Source organism: Lactuca serriola, chromosome 3, assembly GCF_051521515.1.
Source record: "Lactuca serriola cultivar US96UC23 chromosome 3, Lser_US96UC23_V15, whole genome shotgun sequence".
In the NCBI taxonomy this organism is placed as follows: Eukaryota; Viridiplantae; Streptophyta; class Magnoliopsida; order Asterales; family Asteraceae; genus Lactuca; species Lactuca serriola.
The window spans coordinates 228,430,870-228,443,542 of record NC_136410.1 but is presented as its reverse complement, the minus strand read 5'-3'; positions in this window follow the sequence as shown (position 1 = coordinate 228,443,542).

Below are 12,673 nucleotides of genomic sequence, written 5' to 3'. Positions count from 1 at the left end.
CTCTACTAATTTCGGGGACTTTTGTTGGGACAATCGAGCGAACTCCACAGAATTTTCTAAAATTAGATTTTTGTGGTTTTCAGTTTCGCTTTTAACAAATTCTGAGCAGTCAACCGTGTCCTCTACAGAAATTTCACTCATGTTTTCGTCCTCGTTAAGCTCAGATGAATTTTCAACATCGATTTTGTTTTCTGAGCTTACATTGGCGTTTAAAGAGTCAAATTTTTGCATGGTTTCGGTTCTCAGTTTAAGTCTGTCATTTTCGTCCAAAAGATTTTTGAGCATGTCCTTGTGGTCTTTGGATTTAATGAAGGACTCAATTTTGTCCAGTCCATACATGTAGGTTGGATTGACATCATCAGACGATATCACACTCTCACAATTGTAGGCTTCGGCATCGATTTCATCCTCCTTAAACTCTAGGAAGGGCAAAATCATGCGATGGATCTTTTGGCCTATCTCACAGTCCAAGTGAAGTTGAGTAATATTGGAATATAAGCGTTTAGCAATTAAACAAAAAATATTTCGTTGTTTTAACAATTTTAAATTGTCTCTCTGCAAATAAATGTTTTCGTCTTTAACTTTAACTAATTCCGACTCTTTTAACTCAATCCACATTCGCCGCTCCTCACTCTTCGACGCCACCCTGCTTAATTGATCAGTCAGGTTAGAATTGGTGACTCGAGTTTAAGTTAAGCTACTATCTAAATGAGAAATTCTTGTATTAACATTTTTTAGTTCTTTCTCATATGAGGATGGTGACACTTTAGATGAAATAAAAACAAATTGTACCTTCTTTATCAGTTCATCGAGCTCATTGAACTGCTGGCTGAGTGGTTTGGCCGTAAAGCACATATCCTCCTGTACCTTCGGTCCATCGCTTCCTCCATCGGTGTTGTATCCCCTCATTTGAGATACGTCAGTCACCATGAAGCATTTTCCTCCACTGTTTTCCTCCTTAGCCACATACGCTTTTCCATGGGTAGGCTTCCTCACTTCTTCGTCTTCTGAGTCGGTAGACCAAACTTCTGTGCTACCGAACTCATCGTCATTAACCGAACCCTGCACAATAAGAGCATTAGTAGAAGGGTTAGCAGTAGACTTCTTCTTTCTCAACTCATCCAGTCTCTTCTACAGCACGGCTTCCTCATCATTTCCATCGTCCTTTTCAGCCATCTTCTTAAGAACACAGTCCTTAGCATAGTGGTTCTTGCCACCACAGTAGAAGCAGCTTACTCCGGAATCGCCATCTGCCTTCGGTTCCTTCTTGGGCTCCTCAGCCTTCAGTTCATTGTTCACCTTTTCAGAGCTGTAACTCCCCTGCCAGTTTCGGTTTTTGTTGCTGGGGAATCTCTTCTTTATGAACCTCTTAGGATTGGACACCATCATGGCATAATCCTCAGACGTGAGGTCATATTCCTCCAAGTTGAGCTCTTCATCCTCCATCACAGCTTTACTTTTAGATAGGAGGGCCAACGAACCAAGACTAGAAACAACGTTCTTCTCTTGTACCACAATCTTCTCTTGGGACTTTAGAATACCCACCAGTTTCGCCAAAGTGTATGATTTAAACTACTCATGGGCTTTGACTGTGGAAACCACTGCTCTCCACTCAGACCTCAGTCCGTTCAAGAAAGTAACCTTCTGTTCGATAAGCTTCCTTTCAATGTCGTGTTTGATCATCTTGCTGAGAAGATGATTGAAGCGATCAAATGTCTGGGTCACCGTTTCTTCGGCCCCTTGCCTGAATTCTCCAAACTCAGATAGAAGCAAGGTTTGGATAGAATGTTCAAGATCTTCGTCTGTGGAATACAGTTCGCGAAGTCTATCCCATACTTCCTTCGCCGTAGTACATGAGCTGACCAGTCTGAATGTGTCGGACTGAAGGGCGAATCTGATCAACCTTAACGCCTTAATATTGCACTGGAATTTGTCTTTTTCATCTTGTGCAATATCCTTCACGTCCTTAAGCAGATCGTTGTACTCTTTTTGTGTCTTAATGATTCTGGATGTTGCAGAATGAGAAAACGGTCCATTGATGATGGCTTCCCATATGAGGTAACCATTATCCTCCGATCCAATTACGTAATCTTCAAAATGATGCGCCCATACTTCATAGTCATGGGTGTATAAGATTGGAATCTTTGTCGTCGAACCGATGCTGTTGGAAATATTAATAGGGTTTGATTGCGTCGCGTCCATTATGATCGTAAAAACCTGTTCAAAGATCAGACTTGTAATAAAGCAGATTAGGGCAAAACAATAAATATTAAGATACGTCAATTAAGATGACGGCTCAATAAATATCGATGATTGCGGAAAACCCTAATGGAAATCTTTTTCACAGAAAAGATGTGTATCGATTACATAGCCTCCTGCTCTGATACCAATTGATGAGATTAAAATAACTTTTAATCTATGAAGATCGATTAGATCTTGAACAAGTGTATGAATATAAAAACAGTAAGAACGCAAAAAGAACAAAACAAGATTAAATCAAACGTGTCGAATGATTAAACAAAATCCTCAGAAGAGCTCGATTAAGAACATCAACTGTAGAGGATTAGAAGATTACAAGAACGATTAAAGAAATCTGTTGTACTCTAGATGAATCGCTATATCGATAATCTTTTAACCATTAACCTAATATGCATGCAAGCATTAACTTATATACAATACATAAAAGGCTCACGGTTGGACAGGCCCAAACCGGAGTGTACAAGGCTAAACTATCGAGCCCAAAAGACGCAACATCAAAACAATCTTCAGCCCAATAGAAGCTCGCTCCTGCGCTTGCCCTGCTCAGCAAAATCGAAGGGCTACTTGATTTCGTGTCCATTCCGAAACAAGGGGGAGAGAAGGAATCAATGTCTCAACCACCTCCTACCTCAAAGGCAACTCACACAACCGAACCTCCTCCAATAGGCCGAGCCTCCGGTTCTGGTGTGAAAGACAAAGGCAAAAAGATTGCTGAGGAGGATGAAGATGTAGATAAAGAGACAATCGCTGAATTGTTGAAGCGAAAAAGTCGAAACGATGAGGCTGATATCAGTGCTCGTGTGGCTAGAGAGGCTGAAGAAGCAGAACGAAAACAGAAGGAAGCCCACGACCTTCTTGAGAGTAGGAAAACTCTTTTTCCTGCCTGGACTCTCGAGAGGATGATAAAAGAAGCCATTGACACACCGAGTATCTTGTGGCTGGAACCTGTAATCTCTCTTGATTGTTCCAACACTGTCGACTCATAGTTCGACATGCCACTGACCCGAAAGGCATTCATCTTTCATGCCTTCTCCAACGTTGCAGAGCTCCCTCATCCTCATCCATAGGTTGATCGGGACTTAATCAATTTTTATCTGAAGGCTGCTCAACCTCAGTATCAGACTTGGAGCGCTCAGAAAATTGTGAACGTTCGGGTCTTGAAGCCGTATAGTGAAGGGAACTTCATCAACATTCGGTTCAAGGTACTTCGGGGATTTGCCAAAACCGAACATGCTATTTCCCTTGCAGATCTTCCCAACCTTAATCCCCATGATTGGATTATCTTGCACAACATCCTACTCACCAACGAAGCTGAATACGGTCCGATCATCAACCATTTCAAGAGGATGCTCGTGTGCTACATCATGGAAGTTGCACTGATGGATCAGGAGATTACAAGCGTATTTAAGAAGAAACCAACAAGATCTCCTGTTGGCTCTGCTAGTGATCTCAACCAAATGCAGATGGGTAAAATTGACTCGAGAAGGAATTCGGTCATGTTCACCAGGAACGAAGGACAGAAATGTCTTTTCGCCTTGGCTGACAAACACCTCTACACCACTGCTTGTTTAGAGCATGTTTTGGGGATCATCCACAGATGCAAGCAGAACACAGCGGATGATGTCAAGTACTTCGATGACATGATTCAATGGTACATTCGGTTTAGACAGACTATTCTCGCGCTAATCTCTCGTCTGTTTGATACTACGAAGAAAGTTCCTGCTGCTGGCCCAATCAAGAAGAAGAAGTAGTCTCGCTCCAATTTGACGCAAAGGGGGAGATTGTTGGGTCGTGTTTTGTATAATATGTTGCGTCTATTGGGCTCGTTAGCTAGTCCATTTTTGTATCTCCGGTATGGGCCTGTCCATCCGTGAGTTTAGTAGGGTTTAATATAAATATAGGTGCTTGCATGCATCTTAGAAAAACGATAGAATAGAACGATCAGAGCATTATTCAGAAGTTTATTATTATCGTTCTTGTAACCCTAAATCCTCTACAACGGAAGTTCTTAGTCGAGCTCTGCTGAGGATTGTTTGATCTAATCATTCGACATATTTTGATCCACTCTTGTCTTATTTATTGTTTTGTGTTCATCGCAATACCTGTTACAAAGATCTAATCGATCTTCACGTTTGTTTTATAACTTATCAATGTTTTATAATTAATCAATTAAAATGAAATTTTTCGACTCGAAATTTGGGATGTTACAAGTTGGTATCAGAGCCCTGGTTTGAGGGATTCGGACACACCCTCGGGGGTGTCTGGACTCAAATCGAGGGATTAAAAGACTTTTACAAGAAAATGGTTTTCTAAAAGCTAAGTTAATTTTTTTTTTGAGAAAGAACGAAGTTTGTGATGAGCGCGACCGGCTGAGCTCGAGTAAGTACTCCCAAATTACCCATACAAGTTTATGTTATGATTATCAGTTTCAGATTCCATAGAACAGCATGTTAGAATAGGACTAAGGATCTAGGAGGATGCCTTATGTGCCTGTTATATGTGTTTCAACTTTATGAGAATTGCATGCTAGTATTGAGTAGACAACAGTAGGATAGCCTGTTTAGGTTATGCCTGATAGTATGAGCTTAACATTGTATGCTAGTACAGTTTCTCGTTATGAGGATAGAACTGCTTAAGTAGTTTCCTGTGTCCGAATGTTGCTTGCTTTGTGCTTTGTGGGACTCTGAGTGATGGGAGTTAGCCATTAGGTGAATACGTCACGTCACATGTGATTAGGGTTGAATAATCTCAGAGTGCTAGATTTGGCCCTATTGCACAGCTCTTGTCTGAGTCCAACCGTTGTAGGGACGAGTCTTTTACTCGAAGGATTATCTGAGCCTCGTCACATGTGATGATATTCAGGTGATGACTAATTGGCATTATAATGAGGCCTTCAGCAGCTGAGGACTAGATTTGATTGAGTCAGAGGTACCCTAGGGCAAGCCTAGGATGAGAATAGCAGAGATCAGTGACAGTAGAAGGGACGTGGTGGAGTTGAGGCAATTCTTGAGGAAAGTACGGATAGATTTGGCAGGTAGTATAGGCATGTACTACTTAAAGCAAAGGATCCATACTTGAATCGAGGAGGGCTAAGGCAAGAACAAGGAACTTGTGATAGATGTGATCCCTCTAGATATATCAATATCACTGATGATTATTGTTATGCATTGTAAAATGGTGGTACTACGTCCGAAGCCAACAGTTGGCAGTTTAGGGGAGGGATCGGGTTCGGGTTCAGGTTCCAAGCTAGTGGATGAGAGACTACGCGAGTTCATCGAGTCCGAGATCACTAGAGGCATCCTTGATGTGACCCCAGTCATTTTTGGGTCGATCAAGGAAGAGATTATTGAGTTGATGGAGGATCGCCTCCAGGTATTTAGGAGCGATATGGCGACCAGCCAGTCAGGATCACACATGCTGTCCTTTAAGGACTTTAGGGGCAGTGGTGCGCCGGATTTCCATGGGGCGAAGGACCCCATTGCAGCCAGGCGGTGGATTGCAGACATTGATTCTACACAGTTGACCAGCTTCTACCCCGAGGGGTCGAAGGTGAGATATGTAGCAGGGTGCTTCAGAGACAGGGCCAAAGATTGGTGGGAGTTGGTTGGTGACTCTCTTCGAGCCTCAACTGTTGAGGCTATGACGTGGCCGAACTTTGTGACCCGGTTCAGAGCAGAGTTTGCACCTATAGTGGAGCTCCAGCAGTTGGCTAGGGAGTTCTTAGACATGAGACAGACGATGGAGACAGTGGCGGAGATCACCGCCAAGTTCCAGGAGAGGGCGTTATTGGTTCCCTAGTATGCGGGAGATGAGGACATGAGGAGGACCCGCTTCTATGACATGTTGTGAGCCGACATTCGGGAGCATGTTAGTTTTTCAACTTGCCCTACCCTGGATTCCATGATTTCCAGGGCAAGGGAAAGGGAGATTGATCTGGAGCATATCCGGAAGAGGAAGGTAGAGGAGGGGCAGGTGACTGAGGCTTCGGGGAAGAAGCCCAAGGGATCAGATGGTAGGCCGAAAGGCCAATCAGGACTGGGCCCCTGCAGGAAATGTGGCAGGCCGCACGAGGGAGCATGTAGGTTGGGATCGTCGGGCCGCTACAAGTGCGGCAAGATGGGGCACTTCATAAGGGATTGTACCGCCCGTGCACCCACTATTCAAACATCTGAGTTGCTATGTTTTCACTGCAACCAGAGGGGCCATAAGAAGGCCAATTGCCCCTAGTTGACAACAACAGCGCCAATGAAGGCGCCAGCTCCACTGACCCTGCGGATTACTAATGGCCGACAGGGCAAGGCAGAGGCTCCAGTGGTGAGGAGCCGGTCCTTCTAGTTGACTACCGAGGAGGCACGTGCCGCACCCGATGTGGTGATGGTTATGATTCTTTGTGACAACTGTCAATTTCCGGTCAAGTCAAAGTCAAATAAAGTCAACAAGTCAAACCGGTCGACTCAATTAACCCGTGGGTACTAGGGCTTACGTTAGGTAATTACTATACAACTCGCTATGCTAATGAGAAATCATCAATTGAAAAGTTCGTATATCTAGATTTCATTAATCTAAAACTGCGTTAAGTAATGAACCAAACCGATAAAACAATGTTGCATACTCATCGGGAGTGTTTAAGATCCTTAAACATGGCATAACAAGTTTTAAGGACCTTGCGTTGCGAAGCCGGACACTCACAAATGTCACACACGAAACCTATCTCAATTGTTTTCACTCTATCTCTCTCTATCTAGAATCTCTCCTAAATCTCTCCATGTATGCCAAATCTGATGCGTGTATGGGCTTGATTTAGTGAGTGGGGTAGTGTTTAGGTAAATTAAGAGAGAATAGCAACCACAAATGATATGTGAATGGAAAGAAATAGATAGATTAGTAACAACTCAAGACCTATTAAGTTGTATACCGATGAAAACAATCCAAGACCTATTGGATTGAGTTCGTATCAAGTCAAGAACACGTCCCAACAAGATAATTTGAGAATTATAACAATAATTCAAAGTGAAAATAACGGTTCTTTGATTAAAATTCGTGTAACACTTTTTCCATGCATAATTTGGCTTTATATGAAGCCTTTATTGCAAATTTGGTGGTTACAAGCCAACCAACCAATTATTCATTAAAACTAGTAAATAGAAATTAAGGTAACTCTTGGAAGAACACAAAAAAACGTCCATGAGACTTGTGAATGAAAAAAATGGCTATGCTTCATTAAGGAGCCATAAGAAGCATTAAGGAGTCATCATAAGCATTAAAGTGTAACGCTAATCCACCAAAGAGTGTCAAAAACGTCTAGGAGGCTTTATGAAGCAAATAGTAACGTTTTTAGCACTTATGAAGCCTTAAAAATGTTGCCCTAGTCTTCATGCAACCCTAATTCAATTTGTGGGTTACCATGCACAACCCAACCATTGAGCCTAAACCACCTTCTAGCCCACTAGTAATCGCTAATCCATCACATTTTGGGCTTTCATGATCCATGCATGGATCATCCCCTCCCCCTTTGAAAGGAATTGACCTCAATTCATCAAGTCCATCATCATCAAGATAAGGTGAAAGATCTCCCACATTAAAGGTAGCATGCACTCCATGGTCTCCTCCCAAATCTACCTTATAAGCATTATCATTGACACGTGACACCACTCTGTAAGGACCTTCAGCTCTTGGCATCAACTTGTTTTTCCTTTTGTTAGGAAAACGTTCTTTCCTCATATACACCCACACCAAGTCACCATCTTGAAAGACACGTGGTTTCCTATGCTTGTTGGACTTCTGTTTGTACAACTCATTCACGGCTTCAATCTTCTCACGAACTTGTTGGTGTAGTTTCATCATAGCCTTCAACTTGTCATTAGTATCCTTGTGAACCAATTCATCCTTTGGCAATGGAATCAAATCCAAAGGCATGTAAGGATTCACACCATACACCACCTCAAAAGGAGAGTGACCTGTAGCATAAGTAGGAGAACGATTATAGGCAAATTCAGCATGTGCAAGTTTGATGTCCCAATTTTTTGAGTTTTGCTAACCAACCCTCTCAACAAAGTACCCAAAGTTCTATTAGTCACCTCCGTTTGCCCATCTGTTTGTGGATGATGGGATGTACTAAAAAGTAACTTAGTATCGACTTTCCTCCACAAAGTGTTCCAAAAGTAACTTAGAAACTTGGAATCCCTATCAGAAACAATTGTTTTAGGAATACCATGCAAACGAACCACCTCTTTAAAGTACAAATCAGCCACGTTAGATGCATCATTTGTTTTATGACATGGCACAAAGTGAGCCATTTTTGAAAACCTATCCACCACCACCATAATGGAATCCTTCCCCCTTTGAGTTCTAGGCAAAGACATAATGAAATCCATGGACACATCTTCCCAAGGACGAATAGGAACCGGCAAAGGAGTGTAAACACCATGCTTGAAAGTTGTTTTCGCCATATGACATGTAACACACTTTCCCACTATGTTGGTTACATCCCCCAACATCTTCGGCCAAAAGAAATGTTCTTTAAGCACCTGAAAAGTTTTGGTAATGCCAAAATGACCAGCCAAACCACCGCCATGAGCTTCACGAATCAACAACTCCCGTATTGCATGTTTTGGGACACAAAGGCGATTGCCTTTGAATAGAAAGCCATCTTGAATCACAAATTCACCATTAGGACCACCTGCACATTTCAAAAACATATCTCCAAAGTCCATATCAGATTGATAATGGTCCTTTAGAGTTTCAAATCCCAAGAAACGAACATCCAAAGTCACCAACAATGAGTAACGCCTCGAGAGTGCATCAGCCACCACATTGATTTTGCTATCCTTGTATTTGCATGAGAAATGAAAGGATTGCAAGAACTCCACCCACTTTGCATGTCTTGTGCTCAACGTTTGTTGCCCATTGATGTACTTTAAGGATTCATGATCTGAATGCAAAATAAAATGATTTGCACGCAAATAATGACTCCAATGATCTAAAGCACAGACAATAGCATAAAACTCCTTATCATAAGTGTAATAATTCAAACGAGCACCACCCAACTTTTCAGAAAAATAAGCAATAGGACGTTTGGATTGGATCAAAACAGCCCCAATACCAACTCCACTTGCATCACACTCCACTTCAAATGGTTGAGAAAAATCAGGAAGAGCCAAAATAGGAGCATCACACAACAATGACTTGAGTTTCTCAAACGCCTTTTGAGCTTCTTCTCCCCATGCAAAGACTCCTTTCTTCAAACAACCTGTTATGGGACTTGCAATGGTGCTAAAATCACGAACAAATCTTCTATAGAAAGAAGCAAGACCATGAAATGATCTAACTTCAGAAATATTAGTAGGAATAGGCCATGACTTGATTGCTTCGGTTTTGGATGGGTCCACGGACACACCATTTCTTGACACCACAAAACCCAAAAATGCCACTTCTTCCACCAAAAATGAACATTTTTCTTGCTTCCCATAGAGTTTTTGAGCTCTAAGCGTCTCGAAAACCTGTTTTAAGTGCACCAAATGATCCTCCAAGCTCTTGCTATATACCAAGATATCATCAAGGTACACAACCACAAACCTGCCCAAAAAAGATTTTAGCACTTCATTCATTAGTTGCATGAAAGTGCTAGGTGCGTTAGTTAGACCGAAAGGCATCACGGTCCATTCATACAAGCCATGTTTAGTTTTAAAGGCTGTTTTCCATTCACCCCCTTCACGCATACGAATTTGATGGTAACCACTTCTCAAATCAATTTTTGAGAACACAATATCACCATGCAACTCATCCAGCAAATCATCAACTCTAGGAATAGGAAATCGGTATTTTATGGTGATGTTATTAACAGCCCTACTATCAACACACATCCTCCAAGAACCATCTTTTTTTGGAACCAACAAAACTGGAACAACACAAGGACTTAGGCTTTCACGAACATAACCCATTTTCATGAGTTCATCAATTTGTTTTTGCAACTCTTTTGTCACCTCCGGATTACATCTATAGGCAGCTTTATTAGGCAAAGGAGCACCCGGAATAAGGTCAATTTGGTGTTCGATACCATGGATTGGAGGCAAACCTGGTGGTAATTCGCTTGGAAACACATCTTGAAACTCCAAAAGCAAATCAGCAATAGCGTTTTCTCCATGCACCATCTTCTCCACCTTTGCATGCTCTTTGGCCACAAGCATGTAGATAACATCACCTTTGTCAAGAACTTGCTCCACCTCCCTTTCACTAGCAAACATAGAAAGATTAGGTTTTTTTTTACTTGTTTAGAATTCATGGACCTTATGGCTGTTGGGGACATGGGTTTTAAAACAATTTTTTTATTATTGTGTTTCAACTCATATTCATTGCTCCTCCCTCTATGTAACACGTCCCTATCAAATTGCCAAGGACGCCCCAACAAAATATGACATGCATCCGTAGGAATAACATCACACAACACTTCATCTTCATAAGACCCTATAGTTAGACCAACTCTAACCTGTTTTGTCACCTTTATTTTGCTTCCATCATCCAACCAATGAAGAACATATGGTTTTGGGTGGTTTATAGTAGACAAACCCAATTTGGTCACCACTTCATTAGAAGCAACATTAGTACAACTTCCACCATCAATAATCAAACTACACCACTTGTCACTAACCAAACATTTGGTGTGAAACAATTGGTCTCGTTGATCCATATCAGCCACGGTTTGAACCCCTTGAGTTTTAAGGGTTCTAAGCACCAAAACTGTATCATATACCGGTGCTTCATACTCTACCTCCTCCTCTTCTTCCTCTTCTTGTTATGTATCATAAAAATACTCGCCAACCTCTCTTCTTCCTCCAACTCTTCACTACATTCAATGGCCTCCCTTAAAGTCACCACCCTTTTGTTTGGACAAGCATTTTGGTAATGACCAAAACCTTGACACTTGAAACATCTAATTTTCACCAAACTAGTTTCTTTGGTACCACTAGTATGTTTGGGAGCAACGGGAGCACTACTAGAACGAGAAGGAGTAGAAACAGAATTTTGTCTATTGCTAGACTCGGGCTTGGACCACGACTTTGACTTGGGATTTTTGAGACTTGAACTTGAAGTCCCACCATAATGTGATTTGGCTTGCCCCTCCAACTTCAAACACAAACCACAAAGAGTTCCAAAATCAGCATAAGGATACAACTCCACAACATTGGCAATGTTGTAGTTCAACCCTTTTAGAAAACGAGTCATTTTTTGTTCTTCAATTTCTTCAATATCACCCATCAAGGACAACTTCTCAAATTCATCAATGTATTCTCCAACACTCATTTTTCCTTGCCTCAAATCAGCAATCTTCTTGTATGTGGCAATTCTATGAGTAGAAGGAACATATCTCTTTCTTAGCTTTCATTTTAGAGAAAGCCAAGAACAAATTTTTTCTTTGCCTTCATGGGTTCTCTTGGCCTTAAGCCCTTCAAACCACAATGAAGCACCACCACTTAGCTTGAGAATGGCATACTTGCAGCTTTTTTCGTCATCCACTTTTTTGAACTCGAACATTCTTTCAATCTTCCTTTCCCACTCCACGTAGCGTTCAGGATCAGTTCCACCAACAAATTCAGGCAATTCAGACACCTTTAATTCTTCCACAACCCTATGTTCACCACAACGGGATTGCCTTCGATTTCCACCTTCTTGGATGTTTCTTAATGCTTCATGAAGATTTTGTAGGAACTCCGGATCATCAAAATCCATTATGCTCTCTGATACCACTTATGATGCGTGTATGGGCTTGATTTAGTGAGTGGGGTAGTGTTTAGGTAAATTAAGAGAGAATAGCAACCACAAATGATATGTGAATGGAAAGAAATAGATAGATTAGTAACAACTCAAGACCTATTAAGTTGTATACCGATGAAAACAATCCAAGACTTATTGGATTGAGTTCGTATCAAGTCAAGAACACGTCCCAACAAGATAATTTGAGAATTATAACAATAATTCAAAGTGAAAATAATGGTTCTTTGATTAAAATTCGTGTAACACTTTTTCCATGCATAATTTGGCTTTATATGAAGCCTTTATTGCAAATTTGGTGGTTACAAGCCAACCAACCAATTATTCATTAAAACTAGTAAATAGAAATTAAGGTAACTCTTGGAAGAACACAAAAAAACGTCCATGAGACTTGTGAATGAAAAAAAAAATGGCTATGCTTCATTAAGGAGCCATAAGAAGCATTAAGGAGTCATCATAAGCATTAAAGTGTAACGCTAATCCACCAAAGAGTGTCAAAAACGGCTAGGAGGCTTTATTAAGCAAATAGTAACGTTTTTAGCACTTATGAAGCCTTAAAAATGTTGCCCTAGTCTTCATGCAACCCTAATTCAATTTGTGGGTTACCATGCACAACCCAACCATTGAGCCCAAACCACCTTCTAGC